This window comes from Mus caroli, chromosome X (assembly GCF_900094665.2).
Source record: "Mus caroli chromosome X, CAROLI_EIJ_v1.1, whole genome shotgun sequence".
In the NCBI taxonomy this organism is placed as follows: Eukaryota; Metazoa; Chordata; class Mammalia; order Rodentia; family Muridae; genus Mus; species Mus caroli.
The window spans coordinates 99,440,023-99,451,279 of record NC_034589.1 but is presented as its reverse complement, the minus strand read 5'-3'; the positions used below and the strand labels follow the sequence as shown (position 1 = coordinate 99,451,279).

General features: G+C 37.0%; 1 long non-coding RNA gene across 1 annotated transcript in view; it reads left to right on the top strand.

Moving 5' to 3' along the window:
- Window positions 1-8,556, top strand: part of LOC110287460 — a 40,497-nt gene extending 31,941 nt beyond the window's left edge. The window contains exon 6 of the long non-coding RNA XR_003835718.1: window positions 6,449-8,556. This is a non-coding gene — a long non-coding RNA (uncharacterized LOC110287460). The remainder of the gene's footprint in view (window positions 1-6,448) is intronic.
- Window positions 8,557-11,257: the final 2,701 nt, after the last annotated feature.

Genomic DNA, 11,257 nt, shown 5'->3' with positions numbered 1-11,257 from the left:
CTCACTCAGGATGATGCCCTCCAGGTCCAACCATTTGCCTAGGAATTTCATAAATTCATTCTTTTTAATAGCTGAGTAGTACTCCATTGTGTAAATGTAGCACATTTTTTTTTTTATCTATTCCTCTGTTGAGGGACATCTGGGTTCTTTCCAGCTTCTGGCTATTATAAATAAGGCTGCTATGAACATAGTGGAGCAGCTGTCTTCATTTCTGCCCAGCTGCCTGAAGCAGAAGACCCATTTTGTTGGACTTTATTTGAGTGCTGTAGCTCTGAAATGGCAAGATATATGGGAGCTGGCATGAGAGGACAATCTCAGAAGGTGCATCACCAAAGTTACTTTTACAATCACAGCACAGTACTTGCTATGTATTGTAAATAGTCATTTTAAAGTTCTACATTGAAACTACTAAGAATATTAAGCAAAAGCAACATTGTAAGATTTGAATCATTTCTCAACTCAGAGAAATCATTGAAATTTTTTATTTGATTTGAAAGTACATGACCCAATTTCCTTCATGGTATTTCTTTTCTTTTTCTTTTCTTTTATTGGATATTTTCTTTATTTATATTTCAAATGTTATCCCATTTCCAGGTTTTCCCTCTGGAAACCTCCTATCCCATCCCTGCTTCTATGAGGGTGCCCCCCCCCAATCTCGCCTCCCTGCCCTGGCATTCACCTACACTGTATCATCGAGCCTTCACAGGACCAAGGGACTCTCCTCCCATTGATGCCTGACAAGGCCATCCTCTGCTACATATGCGGCTATAACCATGGGTCCCTCCATTTGTACTCTTTGGTTGGTGGTTTAGTTCCTGGGAGCACTGGGGGCTCTGGTTTGTTGATATCGTTGTTCTTCCTAGGGGGTTGCAAAATTACTACAGTGATAGGCACAACCATTTCATACATTTTAGAGTACTTACTTGATAGCCATTTTACAGTGGAGAATCTATGACAACTTGATGTTTGTCTAGAAGCTTTTGCAGGATCCACATTTCCAAGCATAAGACCCAGTAATTTATTTCAAACTAGGAAGCCCGTAAGAGCTGACATTTGCAGCTCAGAAAACCCCAGAACATTGAGAAGCTGAAATGAAATTTCAAAGGAAGGATATATAGTGGGAAACTTTGTTAGGAAGCAAAAAAAAAAAAGTCCTGTTGTTTAATGTGTACATAAGTGTACACTTGTTTACAAATCTACTCTATATGACAATAAAGCATGTTCTTAAGATATTTATATTAGATGACAGATTCTCAGAGTTGATAGAACTTTTTATTAGTATCAAGTCTATCTACCTTCTTAACCCCATGTTTGAATTATAACTGTAACTTCCTTTCCTGATAGTGATCTAGGGACACAGAAGTCTGTCTGCCTTTCTTTCTTTCTTTCTTTCTTTCTTTCTTTCTTTCTTTCTTTCTTTCTTTCTTTCTTTCTTTCTTTCTCCTTTCTTTCTTTCTTTCTTTCTTTCTTTCCCTTTCTTTCTCTCTCTCTCTTTCTTTCTTTCTTATTTTCTTCTTTCTTTCTTTCTTTCATAAAGCATAGTTTCATTTAAATAATATGGTCTTTGAGAGTTAAATAGACATGAATTTATATCCAGGATCCACATTGGGTAATATTATAAAAGTTTTTTTTTTCTCTCAGTTTGGACTTCAGTTAGCAAATTCTCTCACATATATGCCTTTATCTGGGCTCAAAGAATGATTCAAGATCTTAAAGATATTACTTTATACTTATAGAGAATGTTTCTTAAATGCTTCTCCTGTTTGCACTTTAGGATAAAGCAGGTTGGAAGAATATGTACTATGAGTATTTTGACCCAGACTATGTTCCCTTTTAATAAATAGCAATCAGGATCATTCTATGTTTAATTTCCATAGTTAATGTACTATGAGCCCAGTAATCCATATTTTGATTTTCTTAGTACATGTAGTACTCCAAGTGAAAACCTGGATTTAAAATTAGGACCTAGTATTGAGTACTGGCAGAGAAACATTGCTCAACTGTGTGAAACCTTAGTCATTGTTTGTTATTGACTTGGTATCTTCCAAGCTGGGTGTACTCCTTCCATAACCATATTTAATCAGTTCTATAGTTTTTCAGTGTCTTCAAAGATCTCAAGTCATGAAGCAGTCCCAGTTATGACTGTCATTTTTAACAGTAGAAAGAACATGGTCTTATTCTGTTTCTGTAGCTTTGCTCATGCTGTGCCCAAAACTTGGAATGCCATTTCATTCTCCTCTGATTCAACGTAAATCCCATCCATTCTTCAGGGTAATATTCAGTTTCAGCTTCCATCATGAAGCCTTTCTTGGTCGTTCCAAAACATGATGCTCTTTCCAAACACATGGAATTGATCATACGCATAATAACATTTACCCCACTCATTATGAAAATCCTTTTAAAGAAATTTCCCATGTGTGGAATACCTACTATGTGCCAAATTCTATAGTGAACACAAAAATTGAATGGAGTCTTAAAATGTATACATGGACAGAGCTAATTATTTGGGCTTAAAACAAAGCCACATTAATGGATTAGCATGAATGCTTTAACTGGCTTCTATCAATAGGTACACATTTATGAGAAGCATGGACAGTTTTGATCTGACATGAAAGAGAGACATATTTGTAAGAGAGTTTGAAAAAAAAGCTAGAGAGGCTTGAAGATTTCCTAAGGCTAAAGATTTCAATAACAAGAAAGAGAATCTAGAAGGGGAAATAATTTTATGTAGAAAAAGGTAAGAGAGATGTCTGATATTTGTTCTCAAACAGAATGAGCTTGTAGGTCACCATTCTCATCCTCATAACCAGAAAAAATAAAAAAATCAATTCTTCTTACATGTACCAGAGAACTGAAGTCCCAGAGAAAGTACATTCCATTAGTTGGACAGATGGGCAGATACAGATGACCTTGGCTCATAAGAACAGAAATCTAGGAGGAAAACATCACCATTAGAGCCAGTTGTGGGATAGGAAAACAAACTTTAGTTGATGAATTGCTAGAGGCTCAGAATAGACAAGCATGAGAATTAAAAACTCCAACAGAGACAATTTTATTTGTATGAGTTTTATCCACAGGATCTGTTCGAGGTTATGCAGTCAAGATAGGGGGGCGGGGATTCCTTTTTCTTTCTCAAGGAGTGAGCAAGAGTAACCATTTGTAAATATACTCAAAGCATTCTACTAAATGCCTATAGTTCAGGGAAACTGTTCTGTCGGAGCCTGACTGAGTGAGGTTTTATGAGTGCCCAGCTGACTTTGGAAAAGATAAATACTCAACTCCAATCCCCTTTATCCTTCCTGTATCATCTAAACAGGGGGGTGGGGGAAATCAACCTGAGGAGCACTTATGAAGGGGACACAGGCTTATGAAAAGATTGATTACATGTTATAGGACTGCAGCATACTTCCCACTGCATCACCAAGAATTCTAAGCAACAAGAGACAATTGAGAAATATCTAGAGAACTGTGGGGGTAATTTATCACCAATAGACCTTTCTTACAAGAGGTGTTGAATAATGTTCTCCAGAAATAGACAAAATAATGTAGATAAGAAATGTGGATCTCTGCGAAGAAAGGAAGACTATTACAGAGTGAGTATATAGAGGTAAAATTTTTCATTTTTTTATTTTCTCAAATATATGTTTCTTATTTATTCTTTCCCCATACACTTAAACAAAACAAAATTTCATTCTTATTCTCATTTTTCTACTAGGTGAACAGCAATATTATAATTGGTGATTATCTTATAGCTAGGCAAAATGAATGACATCAGTATTATAAGGAATGAGAGGAATAATTTTGGAATCTTGTTATAAGATGTTTGTAATACTTGTTAAGTAGTGCAGTGTTAATTGAAAATGGAGTCTGATCAGTTGGGAATATATGTTATAACATTAGTTGCAAACACTAAAATATAAGGCTGTAATTTATCTAATGTAAACCCATGGTTTTATCTCCAGCAGTAAGGAAAAAGTATAGCTTACATACCAAGAAAAAATGAAATGGAATCAAATGATATACTGAAGGTAGAAATGGAGTAGAAGACTAAATAGAGTCTAAAATGGAGAAGCGACTAAGCAAGGAAACACATAAAATAGAGAAATAGTAGGAAATATGGTAGACACTACTCCAACTTTACCAGTGGTGGTTTCAACATCAATAGATCTAATTACTCCCAATTAAAAGTCATCTGGGGCTGGAGAGATGCTCAGTTGTTAAGATACATGTGCTACACTTGAATAAGACCTAGATTCAGTTCTTCACTCCAATATTAGTCAGCTTATAACTACCTGTAACTGCACTTCTAGGAGTAATCAACCCCTCTGTGCTACACAGGCTTCTGTACTTGTGTGCACATATCCACACAAATACATATAATTAAAAATAGTAAAAGTAAATCTTTAAAAATGAGATTGTTATTGTAGTTTAAAAAAAATAACAAGATTCAAAAGTAGGTAATTCTGTTACTGTATTTCAAGATTTTCCTAAAGTTTATTAGTTCTTGACAGATACGGTAGGCAGAAAATCAGCAAGAATATAGTAGAAACAAACAAGGCCACCAATAACTAGATCTAGCTGACATCTTATAGTACATCAACAACAGAGAACATTTCCTTTTATAGATCTCAAAGAATACCACATAGTTCACTTTCAGGATATAAAAGGAAACATATTAAGTTTTAGAGAAAAGAAACCATACAGTGTATGCTCTTAGACAGTAATATGATTAAAATAGAAATGGACAACAAAATGATAGGTTAAAAATATCCACAAATACTTAGACCATAAAGAACAAAATTCTAAATAACATGTAGGCCAAATAGGTTTTTAGAGGAAATAAAAATACTTTTCATTAGATGAAAATGTAACTTATATCAGGCCTTGTGGGATTCAGCCAATGCTGAATTCATAGGCAAATTTATAGTACTAAATACTAAATATTATTTAAAAAGTTTTTAAATCTATTGTTTAAGTTTCTTCCATAGGAGACTATTTTGAAGAGTAAATGATACCCAAAGAAATAAAAATATATAGATAATAAAAATGTTAAAAATGAATGAAATAAAAACTGCAAATAAATGTAGAAAAATAAATGAAATTGAATGGTATTTCCTGGAAAAGATGAATAAAATTGATAATCATCCATCCAGGTCAGATAACAAAGAAAAATGGTACATCTATACAATGGAATATTATCCAGCAACAAAGAATAATGAAATCACATAATTCTTAGGAAAATGGATAGAACTGGCAATCATCATATTAAGTATAATAATCCAAGTTTATAAAGACAAATATCAAATTTTCTCTGAGATACAAAGTGTAGATTTTAAAACAAAGACAGAAAGTAGAAAGGGAACTACTTGAGAAGAGAAAGAAGACTGGCAGGAGATGGGGGATGGTTGGAAATGAGAGGACAACAGAGGATGAATAGGAAGGATTCAATTATGTTATTGATATGTATAAAGATGTTATAATGAATATTACTTTGTGCAATTAATATATACTCATAGAAAGTTCACATAAAAATATGAAAGAAAAGGCACAAATGACTGAAATCTGAAATTAAGAAAGGGGCCAAGCTATGGGTTTCATTGTAGTAAGAAAATACTGTAACCACAAATATTATAACCTCAATGAAATGGACCATTCCCCAAAAGACAATCTACCAAACCCATTAATATCTAGCCTAACTAAAAATTTAATTCAAAAGGACAATCTTTCAAAACTCAAAGGGGATTATTTTTATAGCCTTCTATCTACTCAGAAAATTAATTTGATAATTATCTTCCAAAAGGTATTAAACCAAAGTGAACTTGCCAGTGAATTTTACCAAAATTCCTCATAGAAGAACCTATACCAATTCTATACAGTCCACCTAAGAAAGAAACCAAAATCAGAAAGCTGAGTCCTAATTCTTTCAATAAGACAATATTAGGCATATTAGAAAGAATGCAGGACCATTACTTAACAGTGTTGAGTTCTGGTCTTGACCTCAGCTACTTAAGGCACATCACTAAACCTATTTCAGCTTCAGTCCTTATTGGTAAAGTTCAGGTAATAAGCTAGAGGTACACACCTATGATTCAAGTACTCAGAAGGTGGAGGGAGGAGGTCAGAATTTCAAGGTCAATGGGCTACATGTTACCCTGTCTCCAAAAAAGTTTATTTGACAAAACTGCTATGGATTGGATTGTGCCCTCCTCCAAATTGATAGTTTGATGCCCTAACCTTGATGTGACTGTATTTGGAAATAGAGGTTTTAGGAAGGTAACTAAGGTTAAATGAGATCATATTAGTGGAACCCTAATTTACTAGAACTGCAATCTTTATAAGAAGAGAAGAGACATCAGATCTCTCTCTCCCTCTTTCCCTTTCCCTCTCTCCCTCCCCCTCTCCTCTCTATCCCTCTTTCTCCTCCCCTCCTCTCTCTGCATGAATACAGATGAAAGTCCATTTGAGGACAGAGTGAGAAGACGATGGTTATCCACAAGCCAGAAAAAGAAGCCTCACCAGAAATCCTGATACCCTGAGTTTGGGTTTTCAGCTCCTACAACTGGCAGACAATGAATATCTTCTTTACAGTCTATGATATCTTGTTTGGTAGACCAAGGAGACTAATCTATTACTTAATATTGGGAACATTACTTAGAAGCAAATGATCTTCGAAAATGGTAAAGTTATTTATGTTTGCTATTTTCATTCTTCCTTTCCTCTGTTGAGCCATTTAAAACAATGATACTGGCACTCATTTCTCTTTAACCTTCAGTATTTGATTTCTAACACTATGGCTAAGGTCTGACAAACACTGTCTTGATAATACACTACAGAGCATTAGAGACAATCCCAGATTTCCATCCAAAGAGAGTATTCTAAGCTTGTGTCGTGGCAATGGAGCACTCTGACCTGTGAAGCATCATTGTTTGAAGGCTTTATTTGTGATCCTCTTTAGATCAGAGTTTGGAAGTGAGTTACAGACTAGATCATATCTCCTCATTCTCTCCATTTGATCTTTCTTCCCTCATTAATTCCAAAGTATGCAAGCTATATGCTTTTTAGTGTTTTTCCCCCTTCACAGCCATTGTCTAGGCACCAAAAACAGGGATGGAAAGAGACAGGTTTAATCCAAAGCACCAGTTTCCATTACCTTAAGCTTCCTCAATGATTTTTCTGATGAGATGAAATTTCTTATACTTGGTCTCAGGCCCAAGGTATATGCAATACGTCAATGAAATTGATTGCGACACATTGAAGTGAGTGCCCGGGAACTATGAATTCCTTAAGTATTAAAAAAAAAAAAAAGGACTCAGAACTTCTTGTATAGGCACTGAATACAGAGTTTTCACTTGCTAGAAAGATCTACCCTGATGTTGAAAGTGTTTTGTTCTGTGACAAAAGTGTAAATTCCACAAGCTTCATGTGAAATCCTTCACATTATGGTGCTGCCTTCCCTCTCCATTCTAATCTCCTGTTGTTCTGTCTACTTCAGTTGACTTCCATATTTGTTTCTTTACAGTGGAGTTGTTGACCACATAGTAGTCCTTGGGGCTAGAAAGACAACTCTATCCACAGGCCCTTCTTCCACACAGGCCAGAATGCTTGGGCTCACAGGGGAACCTTCCAAAATGTCTCATGTGGCTAATGGCACTATAGAAGCTTGTTTCTCATAGAGAAGTCCCACATGAGGAATTCCATTTGTGATAGCCTCATAGAAGGGATAAGGACCAGGGAACAGCCTTTTGCCATGTACAGTATTAAGTCTTGTTTTTTAGCTCTCTTGTGTTGGGTTTGTGCAATTACCTTTATGGAGCATACACAGGTAATAATACAACTTTTCTACTTCAACATAGGGAAGAGTTTAGCAAACTCACATTGAGATACAAGCAACAATGAATTTTCTCTCAGCAGTGAATATTTGTTCCTGAGGAAGATGTTTGGTTTCCATTTTAAGAAGTCCAGAAAGCTATGGAAAGTGCTGACAGTCCAGAACACACACATTCAAAGGTCTCACCTTTCATCATCTGGGAATAATAGGTGCTCAAGTTCTACCTATTTTCCTTGATGTCCCAAGGAAGATCCTTGCTGCAACAGAGATGTGGATGTCCTGGCTGAGACAAGAGAAATGTGTTGAAGAATGTGGGCCAAGGGCTGCTGCATATCAAGGGGATGTGAGATCATGGCTAGTTTGACTTTGGCTCTTTAGTACTGTGCCCTATTGATAGTTGGGCCTGGGCCTCCAGGGGTCTCCAAAGCAAAGGATAGGGATGAGATACATGATGAAGGGGAAGAAAAGCTGCTTCCCAAAGGGATGCTTGTTGTTTGGAGATGGGATGTTTGTTAAGGTCAAGATAAGATCCCCAGAATCAAGGCCTAGATCTGCCCTTGACTTCATGTATGACCTTGGGTAAGCCATTTCTAGGTTTTGAATCTCAGTTTCTTTACATCTTTAAAAAATGGGTTGGAGGCCAGATCTGGTGGTTCATACCCTTAATCGTAACACTCAGTAGGCAGAGGCAGGTGTCAGTTGAGGCTAGTCTATATAGTGAGTTTTCAGGTCCGGAATACATAGTGAGACCTTGTCTCAAAAAAAAAAAAAAATCAAGAATGGTTTGAGGCTGGGAATGTAACCCAGTTGGTAGACTTCTTACCTAAATTGCACAAAGCTCTAGGTCCAAACCCCAGTGCTATATAAACAAGGCATGGTGGTAATATGCTTGTCTGTAATCCTAGATCTTGGGCAAGAAAATCAGAGGTTCAAGGTCATCATCAGCTACATTTTAAGTTTTGGGACATCCCGGGATATATAAGATACTATCTTAAAAACAAAGAAAAAGTTCAGTTTATCTTTGAGGTACCCTCTCACACTGACCTTCAGTACTTTTGGACCCTCAAGTTGTCTAAGGAAGGAGCAAATGGCAAGATTATTATATTTAGACTGGAAGTTATAGAGTATGAAAAGACTAAAAGAAAAAAAAAACATTTAAAGTACAAAACCACAAAGTATATAATGTTATTGGCATTCTACTCTGTGTATTTTGTCCTATTGTTCCTGGGGAACAATTGAAATGTCTTGGGAAACACAATTTTCATTGTTTCAGTTATATCTCCTAAATTGCTCATTCAACTAGCGAGGGCATCACCAAGTTTTTTTTTTTTTTTTTTTAAACAGGAACCAGTGTCAAATTTTTGTTTAAGGAAATATGGTCACCATAACTCTGTAGCACTCGCCTTATCTTCTTTCTAGGTTGTTCTCATATGTGACAAGTTTTCTGTCTATGTAATAAATGTTCAAGGAAATGGAAACTGATTAATATAATCTGTTGGGATCATTTATTATTCCTATCTGACATGTGTTTGGGAATATAAAAGAGTCATTCTTCTAGATAGGTATTACATGTATTGTGATTGCGATGGATGAAGAACCCAGTAGGTTCTTTTGCTATAACATTCTGGAGGTAGAGGGCAGAAGAAACTGGGCAGCAGGAGAAATTAGCAGTGGAAGCAGGAAGGCAGGAATTTCAAATATCCATTGTTTGCTGTAGCCTCTGCTGATAGTGAGTGGGGGACCAGCAGGTTTGGACTTAAGTAAAGGAACAGGCAAGCTGTGTCTGCCTGAACATTTGTGTCTAGCCCTGACCTCTCTCCCAGGTCAGACAATAATTTTAAAATGTGTATTCTAATGCTCAATCTGGCATCTGAAACATATTTTCTTCTCCTAAGACCTGTTCTTTTCCTGAATTCACTGTTCATGTTACTGGCATTCCTATTTTCCTCTTATCAATCACTACAAATGATAAAAATGGCATTTACATTTTTTTCTCTGTTGCCCTGATAAATCCAGTGGGTTGCTAACTCATGATACCAATCCTTCACCCATATTGCACTACTTTAATTTTTATTAGGCCTTCATGACTTCTCATTGCAAACGCTGTGATTAACCCTTACCTGGTTTGTTTTCTCCAAACTTTATCTACCCTAGTTAATCAAAACACAGAATCCCATGTAACCACTAGCATTCTTTTCTCCCAGTTGCTAGGCTAAGTGTATGGAGAGATGATGTTAGTTTTCAGCAGTACATATGCATCTTACTTTAAAAGAAGGGAAGAAGGGGTTGTTTTTCAAGAATATTTGGAGGCAATTTCAGGAGCCCATACTGGCTTAAGGAAATACTGTACCTCTGAACTTGAGTGTTCAAGCAGGTCTGACACCTGAGTTCTCCCATGCCCATGGCAGACTTGTATTCTTCATTTCTTTCTGTGAACACTTAGAAATGCTAAGTGCTTTCTTTTGTTTTTTTTTTACCCCAGAGCCTCATCTGATCTTTCTCACAGATGTTGGGGATTCAGGGATTCCCCATAGGTTTTAGTGTCTTCTCCCTCATTACTGGCCTTGGACTTTTCCCATAGCTGTGTTTCCATCACTCACATGGACTTGGCCACGTGGCAGCTTTGCGGATGGGCTCTTCAGCCATCTTCCACAAACCCAGGCCAAGAGGTGACATTCAATCTATCCTCAGTGTGTACCTCCATCCTGCCAAAGTTGTAAAACTGTCTGGGATTATAGTCCCTACCAGTTATGTGCACGAGGAGGCATTGATCAATTCCCTCATGATCTCATGGCACAGCAGGTAGAGCTCATGTGGTTTGCAGCAGGAAAGCCAGCTGTAGCAACTAGCCTAGTGCTTGCTTCAGGCTCAGAGCTCCTGAAACCCTCGAGTCAAGGCTTGGGAAGTTCAGTAGGTATTTTGGAACCCATCCCAAACACAATTAAATATGTAGGCAAAAGGGGAAAGAATACTTAGAATACAAATGATCTAGCTTAATGAGGGTTATGGGGTGACCTACCAACTGGTGTTCCCATCCCAGTCACTACAGCTCTGCCATCTTCTCAGTGAGCCTGCTGGAGTCAGGCTTGTCTGTGTCCAGGGGCAGCTCTAGTGGGCTTGCCCAGTATCCCAGGCATGTGCAACACTTCCACCTAACTCAAACCACATGCAGAAGATCATGTCATACTTGGCGCATAACCAATTGAGAAAGGCATCAGAGGGTGTCCAGACTTCAGCTTGTTTGAACAAATGTTCAAAAAAACATTTCTGAAGGGATATTCCAGAAAAACATACCCGCTCAAGGTCTTAAAACAGATGTTAGGGCTCTAGGAATGGGTTGCTTTGCAGCTACTATTATCAAATACAATAAGGCAGGACCAAATCACTTTAAGGTTTGAAAGAGGGTGTATGTTTAACTTTCTTTTACAT